General features: G+C 34.1%; 1 long non-coding RNA gene across 2 annotated transcripts; it reads left to right on the forward strand.

The window, feature by feature from the left end:
• Window positions 1-7606: 7606 nt before the first annotated feature.
• On the forward strand, window positions 7607-9642 carry LOC136235130 (uncharacterized). Of its 2 annotated transcripts, XR_010691665.1 has the most exons (4): window positions 7607-7857; window positions 8888-8977; window positions 9104-9263; window positions 9367-9405. It is a non-coding gene; the product is annotated as an uncharacterized lncRNA (long non-coding RNA). The 2 variants fall into 2 exon arrangements; XR_010691664.1 differs by lacking the exon at window positions 9104-9263 and having other exon boundaries at window positions 9367-9642.
• Window positions 9643-9931: the final 289 nt, after the last annotated feature.

A 9931-nucleotide genomic window follows, 5' to 3' on the forward strand; every position in this document is an offset into this window, starting at 1 on the left:
TCATTATCCTCCAAATCATTGCCACTTGCATATGTCCTTGGGATATCTCCAATCGGCTCTACTTCTTCCTCTAGTGATTCTGACTCACTATCCTCCTCATTGCTACCACCATTTGGAACATAAGTACTGTCTTCAGAATCAGACCCCATGTCATCATTGTTAGGAGTGTGAACATCCTCATCCTCCGTATCACTGACATCACTGTCATCAGAATCAGGCCCTCCTTCATTAGTGTCATCACTGTCGTCATAAGCAGACCCTCCCTCATTAGTGTCAACATTGATACCAGTATCATCATTGGCACCCATTTCCTCCAAATTATCCATATTGGCACCCATATCCTCCAAATTATCCACATTGGCACCCATATCCTCCAAATTATCCACATTGGCACCCATATCCTCCAAATTATCCACATTGGCACCCATATCCTCCAAATTATCCTCATTGGCACCCATATCCTCCAAATTATCCACATTGGCACCCATATCCTCCAAATTATCCTCATTGGCACCCATATCCTCCAAATTATCCTCATTGGCACCAATCTCAAAACTCCAAGCATTGGCACCAACCTCCACACTCCCCTCATTGGCACCAACCGCAACACTCTCATTACTGGCATCAACCTCAACATTCTCATCATTCGCACCAATATCAAAACTCCAATCATTCTCACCATTAGAGGAAGGGTAAACATTTGTGCTTGGGATATCGTTTATGTCACACCTATTGTCATCAATCACTTGTAATGGCTTTATCTCCATGTAGTAAATGTCTATATGCGGATACCCTGCATTAAAGTCAATGAAGTCTCGAACACTCTTATCGTTAACAATCTCCTCAATTCCTTCTGATCCAGATAACCCAGCGATCTTGTACCACATTTGTACTGAGTGTTTGTACCCTACATCCTTCCCAATATCCGCTAGCTCAAAGTAGCTCATGTAGTCAATATCCATTTTCACCATCCTCGTTTTACCTCCAACGTATAGTTGTTTGTCCATGTCTACCCATTTACCACCGTAATGAATAATCAACGTATGCATTGTAGCCATGATTGCTGTACATCAAACAAGTAATAGCATATCAACAATTTTCATTCACACTATTCATTCAACAATATTCATTCACATGACATCGAACTAATGACAGAACAAATCAACATGACATTGAACTAAAGTACAACTCTAAACTCATATGCCATCGAAATAAAGACAGTCCAAATCAATAATATTCATTCACACCAACAACGTCTAAGTATAAACATTCATTTGTCCCATTATCATTGTACATCATACAAGAAATAGCATCAACTTAAAGACAACTCTGATCTCACGATCATTACAAAAACAACTCTGAACTAACAAGACATCAAATTAAAGGCAACCCAAATCAACAAACGTCATTAACACTAACATGCAACCTTAACAACAACGACCACAAATTCGCAACATCGTACAAGAAAAATCGTATATACGAAATCCTATCGCAAAAACCCTAACTAAAAGAAACAGAACGTAAAGAAATCGAGATTAGAGGGCTGTGCGAACAGTGTGTGTACCTTGATTTCCAAGCTTTTACACCCTCAAATAGTGGTCTTCACCCTTACTTCTGCTCCTTCATACTTTCTTATGATTTTCCGTTTTCTTGGAAAATAGGTTGGAAACGAACCGTATGATGCAAGAGATGATGAATTTCAACTTTTCCCCTCCAAATTCCGACTTAAAGGTGAGGTTTTTCAGTGGTTTGTGGTGCCTGGTACTGTTGAAGTTCGAAGGTTGGAATATGAAGAGGTGCGATATTGGGGTCTGTGTTTTTTGGGTTTATATATACAATATTTCATTTAATCCTTGTTTTTCCCCTGGTTAACATTTGGGCCAAAGTGCCACGTAAGCATAAATGACGGAGTGAGTGAAAAAATCCGTTCTTTGCTAACGGCGTTTATCACAGACCTCCGTTTGTAAAAAAAAAACCACAGGTCCCAGTTCGCAAATCCGGTATACCACATGCATTTTTTTTGTACTTATCCCTTTTTTTAATTGGATTAATTGCCCAATCGATCTATATATTCTAAGTTAATGTTAATTATTATTCTGGAATTAATTAGTTATCAAGCTCATGGGTTGAGAGCTTATGTGGAGGTTGTTCTCCTGGCCTGTTTCCTGCTTTTATCATCATACTTTTTTAATTAATTATTATTATGTTCTTCAGATATCAGATTGAAAGATAATAATTAATTAAAAAACAGGTAGAGTTGTTCAAACACCCTCATCTGTTGCTTTTGCAATCCAAAAATTCCATCTTTAAGCTTCCTGGTGGCCGCATAACACCTGCCGAATCAGGTATTTACTCTACCTGCTATGCTACTTTCTTAATATTAATTAAGTAAATTATATATATATTTATATATATATAATTTGTAATTAGAGTTAAAAGCTTATACAGTCACTCAGCTTTGTCTAATATTTTAATGGGCACTAAAACTTTGTACCAATAAAATAACTGAAGTTTTATTTTGTTTCAATGAAGTCACTTTAGGGATTTTTTTCCGCTATTTCAATTCCTGGGTGCTGACTAGGATGGTTTACGATAAAAATGTAATGCCATGTTGGCATAATATTTCTGATAAATGGCATTGACATGGCGCTGTGTTTGTAGTGTGAACTATCTGACTTACCAGGTAATCACTTGAGTTTCTTTTCCAATTTATCTATGACTGACATTTGTTGCTTTTTTTCACCTATATATAATATATTTTGCTTCTGCATTTGATTTGTAGGAAAGTTTAAGCGACTTGGTATACCTGATGAAATGAGCGTATAATACTCATGTTAGCTGTGGATATGGTTTGCAGTGCTAGGAGTAAATACCTTGCTCAAGTATTCAACAATGAGAACTACAAATTGAACCATCGAGTCTCTTTCTCCAAATACATGTTGATGAATGAAGAATGTTTTATTTATGTTTGTGATGCTTAGATACTTTTGAATTATAACGCTTTAGTAAAAAAAATGTTACATTTGCTAAAATCATTGCATTTGTAAAAAATAGAGTGTTGCTATAGGTCACTAAATGTTGCCTTTACTGAAAGCAAACGTTGCTAAGGTATAAAAGTATTGTGTTGCTTATTGCTTAGAAAGTGTTGCATTTACTTTAAAAGTGTGTTGCATTTGTTTGAATATAAGTGTTGCATTCAACTACAAAATGTTGTCATTAGTTAACAAAAGCAACATATTGTTAGTATTAAACGTGTTGCTTTGTTGATGAAAAAATGTTACCTTTTATTGTAAGCAATTTTATTTATGGATAAAGTTTTTCTAACAGTTGGAAAGTTAGCATATCCAAGACGAGCATGCCACAATGGTAAAGAAATATTAAATGCTTGTGCATGATGCAGAGCTCTTGGTGGAAGGGACAAAGTGTAACGGCTATTGCTAATTGTGCCTCGATGAATTTCCTTCTGTGTCTTCAAATCCTTCAAAATAAAATAGTTAGCAAAAAACTCAACAGATATAGGATTTGAACGAGTTAAAGAAGAAACAGATAAGAGATTGTGCACTGTATTCGAAACACAAAGGACATCTTGAAATTTGAGAGGAGAATTAGAAACAGTGAACTTAGAAGTACCAACATGAGATATGGGGATTGTGTAACCATTAGCTACAGTAACTTCCTCTGGTCTGTCATATTCACTGTGAACATGGAGATTTTCAAGATCAGCAGTTAGATGGTGAGTAGCTCCTGAATCAACAAGCCAGTCCGTTTTGGTTGGGGTTGATGTTGCAGCAAGATTGGAAGAAGGCTTAAGATTGTTGCGAGTGTTCCGGTTAAATTTAGGAGAGGGACATTGTCGAGATATATGACCTGCTCCCCTACAATTGTGACAAGTCACGGTAGCTATATCCAAGGGTGTAGATACTGTCTGAGGTGACCGAGCGGATGTGCCAGAATAATTGCCTCACCCACGTCCATGACCACGCATAGAACCTCTAGCAGAGTAGTTTACAGTAGGTGAAAAAGAGAGAGGAACATTTTCACGAGCCAATTGTCGCTCTTCGTTGAGTAGTAATCCAACAAGGTCATCATAATAAATAGTTTCCAAACATGCTTCTAATGCACGAACAAAAGGTCTATACGAAGGCCTAGGCCATTGAGCACAGCTTTAACCAAGTGTTCATCAGAGATCGGGTGACAGAGAGCAGCAAGTTCATCGCTGATATGCTTAGCATTCTGGAGATAAGAAGAGATACTGTCATTCTCTCTTCTAAGATTATGAAGCTGGTATTTCAGATCTCGTATTTGAGACCGGGAGCCAACCGAGTAGGCTTTGACAAGTTTTTGATAGGCATCACAAGCAGTTTTAGCACCAACTAATTGAGGTAATACACCCACAAATACAGATGAGATTATCGAGCTGAGAACCAACTGATCTTTTTGATACCAATCTTTGTAATCGGGATTATGGGCACCGCCAACAAGTGTTGCAGATGGTGAAGGAATGGTGGAATCGATATGATCAGTGAGATTGTGGCCATGGAGAATAGGCATAATTTGAGTTTTCCATAGCACAAAATTTGTTGGAATCAATTTTAGGGATAGCTGATGAGATAAATTGACGGAAGGAGCAGCAGAAATAATGGTGGAGGCGAAGCTTGAGTTGGCAGCAGTGGTACCGTTGGTTGCCATGAAAGCTGATTAAGAGTCAAATATAGAGAAAAGGAGAAAAAAAGGGGAAAGAACGATGAGAGAGAAACAGAGTTGTAAAACCACTTAGGCTCTGATACCACGAAAAGTATTTGACTCTTAATGATATTCTCATTAGATGGATCGTGTATATATAGTTACAAAGAGATAAGAAGTTGCAGTTGTAGGTATTTTGAAATACAAAATATCTGAGACTAATTCAAAACAATAACTAAAAAATATGTACAACTAATAATATCTTATCATCTTCAAGGGGAAAGCTAGAGTTTTTACAAGAATGAAAGGATGTCTAATTTACGAGATAAAAGTTCTATTTATAGTTGTAGTTCGGACCCCGTATCTGACCTAATTCGTTTCATTTTGCAGGTGGGAAGCATGAGACTTGATCGTGGCATCGTGGGGCCGGGAATCAGTTTTTTGACTGATTCCCGCAGGTCAGCTCGCCGAGCTGGGTGAGCCAGCTCGCCCGAGCTGTCCTTCAAATATAAAATTCTATTGCATTCATTGGCACCACAATATACACATTATTCTTTCTTTTTCAATGGACAATAATATACATTATTCTTAATATAGCAATTTCAAAGCCAACAGTCACAACCAAGACAATTCATTTGTTTTTTTTTATTATTATACAAACCCTCGATTTCTAAGCCCGGTTTTATTAATAGGCAATGAAAAAAATCAAAACAGTTAAGAATACAACGTCAAAAGATGCCTAAAAAATCAAAATTACTCTAAATCACTCGGGATCTCTTTCTATATTGACTTTCTTCATTTTCTAAATCAGATTCTCTTATTTCTTTTTTCCACTTCCAGACAAATGTATTTTAGAGGGCATATCATAATTTATAAATAACAATAATAACTACAAATAAAAGTTAATAATCACTCAATCAATCAAAATATCAAAGGAATTATAGCACTTGGATTATGCCAACTTTAGTCAGTTTTCAATTATATTATAACCTTTAATTGTAAATGAAGAGTAAAATTAATAATCTATAAAGATTTGAATTAAATTGAAATACTTGAGGAAATATTAAAAACTTAGAACCTGCTAACACTAATATAAAATACTATAAATATTTGAATTGAAATACTTGAGGAAATATAAAAAATTTGAAAGCAGCTAACAGTATAATATGAAAAACTTAATAAAATAAATTTTATTAATTACCCAAATCAGTAATTGCTATGAACCTGTTAATATAAATTATAATTCCTATTAAAAAACCTGTTAATATAAATTATGATTCCTATTAAAAAAACCTCAAATAAGTTATTTGCTAAAAAAAACCCTAAATTAGTAATTGCTATATGTTAAAATATTTCTTACCAAATAGCAATAAAAAAACCCAAATCACAGCAGTAGAAGAATACAAGATTTCAAATATTTAACATTGAAAATAAAAATTAGGTTCAGAGATTTCTTACCAAAGGGGCAGCCCGGTCGCACTACGCGTCCCCGCTGAGCGAGGGTCCGAGGAGGGGTCCCACCACAAGGGTGTACTAGGGGCAGGCCTTCTCCTGCCAATTTATTTGGCAAGAGGCTGCTCCTAAAACTCGAACCCATGACCTTTTAAGAGATTTCTTACCAAATCGAAAAAAAAACAAATCACAGCAGGACAAGAAAAACCAAATCACAGTAATAAAACCCTCCTGCTGTGATTTTATTTATATATATACTATGTAAAAAATATTTTTTTGGTTTCTTAATTTCTTGGACACTAGACAGATGCTCACGAAACAATGTCCAGGACCGGCCCTACCACAAACCATCTTAATACGATGAGGAACCATTATTAATTTTTTGATAAAATTATGATTCTGTTTTGTTAATAGGTAAAACTATTGATATATTAATATATTTTTTTTAAGAACTATACTAATATATTTTAAATTAATTAATAAATAAATATATAAGTACAATTTCAAAATTAATAAAGAAATCTAATAATTAATATAATTATTGTTAAAACAAGAAGCCTAATTTTCACAATAGCACAAAAATTATTGAAATTGATTGTTTCTTGATAAAATAATCACTTGAATCTTTCATAAAAATTTGAACATCGAGTCAATATAGTCCACCTCGCAAAATTGACTAAAGAATCAGTGGAAATTATTATGATTATTCGAAAGAAAAACGATATTGTAGATTTTTAGGATTGACCCAAAATCATTGGGCCGAATTGAGAAGTACATTGCAGTACTTTCCACTATTAATCGATTAGTATGATTTTAAGGCACTATTTGGCAATTAATTATTAGTTAACTGATTTGATTAACTGCTTATTTGTTTAGTAAAACTTAGCTGATTGCTAATAATTTTCTTTATATAATGACACATATAAAATTTTGATTTGAAGTTAAAGTGTAGTAGTTAGAGGTAAAAATATTATTCAAAAGACATGCAATAATAAACTAATTGAAAGAACTCTTAAGCTTTTTTAAAATTAGTTTTTTTGAATCTAATAAACTCTTTCAACAATTTTCTCGATAAACATCACTATTAAAATTTTGACTAGTTAAAATCTCTAAAATAGTTCAAACCTTTAATTAAAAAAAAAACTATTTGCCAAACATGATTGGTTGTGTTCTAATTTTAGAAAAGAATATGAACATGAACGAAGTGAATTTTAGATATGAATAAAACATGTACTAATTCTTTTAGTATAATCTCACTACAAAAAATAACCCCTATATCAACGCTTTTTTAAATACACTTTTAAAAAGTGTCACTACAAAAAATCAAAATATTTATTGTTATCGAAAATTTAACTCTTAATTTTGTTTTTACCCTTACAAACACAATTCTTTACCTGTTTGCCAAACATTAATTTTTTTTTTATTTATTTTTAATTTACTGACCCTACCTTGCCTCTTCTCTCTTTCTCGTGAACGCCTCCGCCGATCTCCTCTGTTTTGCTAATCTGGTGTGAGGAAACCCTAAATTAGCTTCTTCCTAGTCGCTCCCTAATTTTCCTTTCGTTCTCTCTCTGTGACGGCAACAAAGGCCATTGCTATGTGAGGCGGAAGAAGATCACCCCAAGTTCTCTCTCTCTCTCTCTCTGATATTCCATCGGTGTCCATCAACTGATTTCGTCCTCTGGAATCTTATCTAAGCTCTGTTGTCTTCAAATCATTAAGGTATTTCTTTAAATCTCTGTTGTCTGGACTAATCTCATATGCTTACTTAAGAACTTTTATGTGAGTGCTTATGTGATTGGCGTCGAAACCTACAAAGATAAATATAACTTCACAGCCCTTAGGTTGTCAAATCTGAATCTATTCTTTCAAATACAAAACTAACTTAATTTATATTATCGATTGCTACTATGATTGGTTCGTTTAGGTAAAACTCTAACTTTACCAATTGAGCCGTATGACAATCCAATTCAAAGAACGACCTGCAGTTATCATTCGAAGAATGAATAATCAATTGAGAATAAATCCCTAAAATGCAATGAACAAATAAGCGGTAAGATAAGAATTAAAGCACAACAGTCTCACAATAATGAAGAAAACCTTCTTTGAATTAACCCTTAATTGAAAATACAAGTTTAGCTATGAATAGCCATGGAGAAAAACCTTTCTCTCTTGTGAAAGAGAGAACAAAATAAAAATAAAAGCTAAACCTAAAAACTAAAAACGGAATGAAAATTGAATTAAAATTGAATTTTGATTATAAAACGGAATTTTTTTATTAGAGATAGATCCTCTCCTATTTATAGGAGTTCTCCAACCCTAATTAGGAGATAAATCCTAACTAATTATAAAAAAATAAATATTCTAACTTCCTAATACTACTTGGCTTCTTCCTTCCTGATTTATAGGCTTAAAACTCTTGAATAGACATCTGAAAACGCGATGGAATTGAACAGATTCGCACTTGATTTATCTGGATTTCTGCCCGTCTGCTTCTTAGTCTTGCGCAAGACTAACTTCCAGTTTCGACTTCAGATCTTTAAAACAGCTCCAGATTTTATCTTTAACCAAATTAGCTCCAAATAATCCCAATCCAGCTCCTTTCTTCATAATAAGTCCCTGTAGGAGCATAATACACAAAACAAGTAATAAACCCGTGATAACAATCAAACCGGCTAACAAATAGCATAACAAGTGGATATTTTATCGCTGAAATAGAGACTTATCATTATGTCTCCTCTGTTTTGATAAGGTTTGGAATAGAGCAAAGATACACCTTACTCATTGAGGTAAGAATTGGCTCAATCAACATCTTACAAAGATCTGGCCCTATTTCAATGAGGTAAGAACTGTTTTGGATCCCATTTTTTGGTCTTTTAATTGGATGTATGCAGCTCTAGGTATAGGAAATTAAATGATTTCTAAGTTTGGTATTTTGAAGTTACTGTTTGTGTTATTATTTCGATAGGACTATATGTGTGTCTCGAAATTTTGATGTTTGTAAGCAGTGTCTGAGTTGATAAAGGCTTCAGTAGAACCTGTTCTTGAGCAATATAGACCGATCGTACTGTCATCTCTTAAATTTTCCAGAGATGAAGCAAAGCTATCCATAGGATCCGACCGTTTTGGTAAATTAATATAGACAATTTCCATAACTTTGTCATCAAGGTATCTGTATTCTAATAAACAACAAGAGGTGGATATATATTAATTTGCATTATATGGTTGCAGGTACGCCCTGATGATGAAGCAGGACAAATTCCCATGGCGTATGTAGTGAGGAAAGTAAGAAGCAACCTTACAGAGGCTCAAGTTATGCATTTCATTGCAAAACGGGTATGCTTATGAATTGTCTCGTCGCAAACAGTTGGTTGTGTATACAGAGATCTCTAACATTGTTGTCATTCATACTTTTTTCTTTTTAATTAGACTAGATTTTTTTTTTTTTTAAAAAAAAAAATTTGCGCGCAATGCGCTTACATTAAAGAATAAAGAAAAATCCCCACCAGACCCGGATGTGATTCGAACCCATGACCTCCCAAGGCATAGGTAAACTCTCAACCACTAGGCTAAGAGCTTCACCACACTAGCTTATTTTTAAATTTTGAGATTTTAAATGATTTTACAGATTTTATTTGGATTCAATGCATAAAATATGGATATTGCTATTTATAAAAAAGACCTTATAAAAACTCAATATGTAAAAACATCAAATTGGTTTAAACCCTGGAATAGTAAATAACACTCGGAGAGATTCGGAATTCATTTTCGAGAACTGTATGGATAAATTCTAAAA

Source organism: Euphorbia lathyris, chromosome 7 (genome assembly GCF_963576675.1).
Source record: "Euphorbia lathyris chromosome 7, ddEupLath1.1, whole genome shotgun sequence".
In the NCBI taxonomy this organism is placed as follows: domain Eukaryota; kingdom Viridiplantae; phylum Streptophyta; class Magnoliopsida; order Malpighiales; family Euphorbiaceae; genus Euphorbia; species Euphorbia lathyris.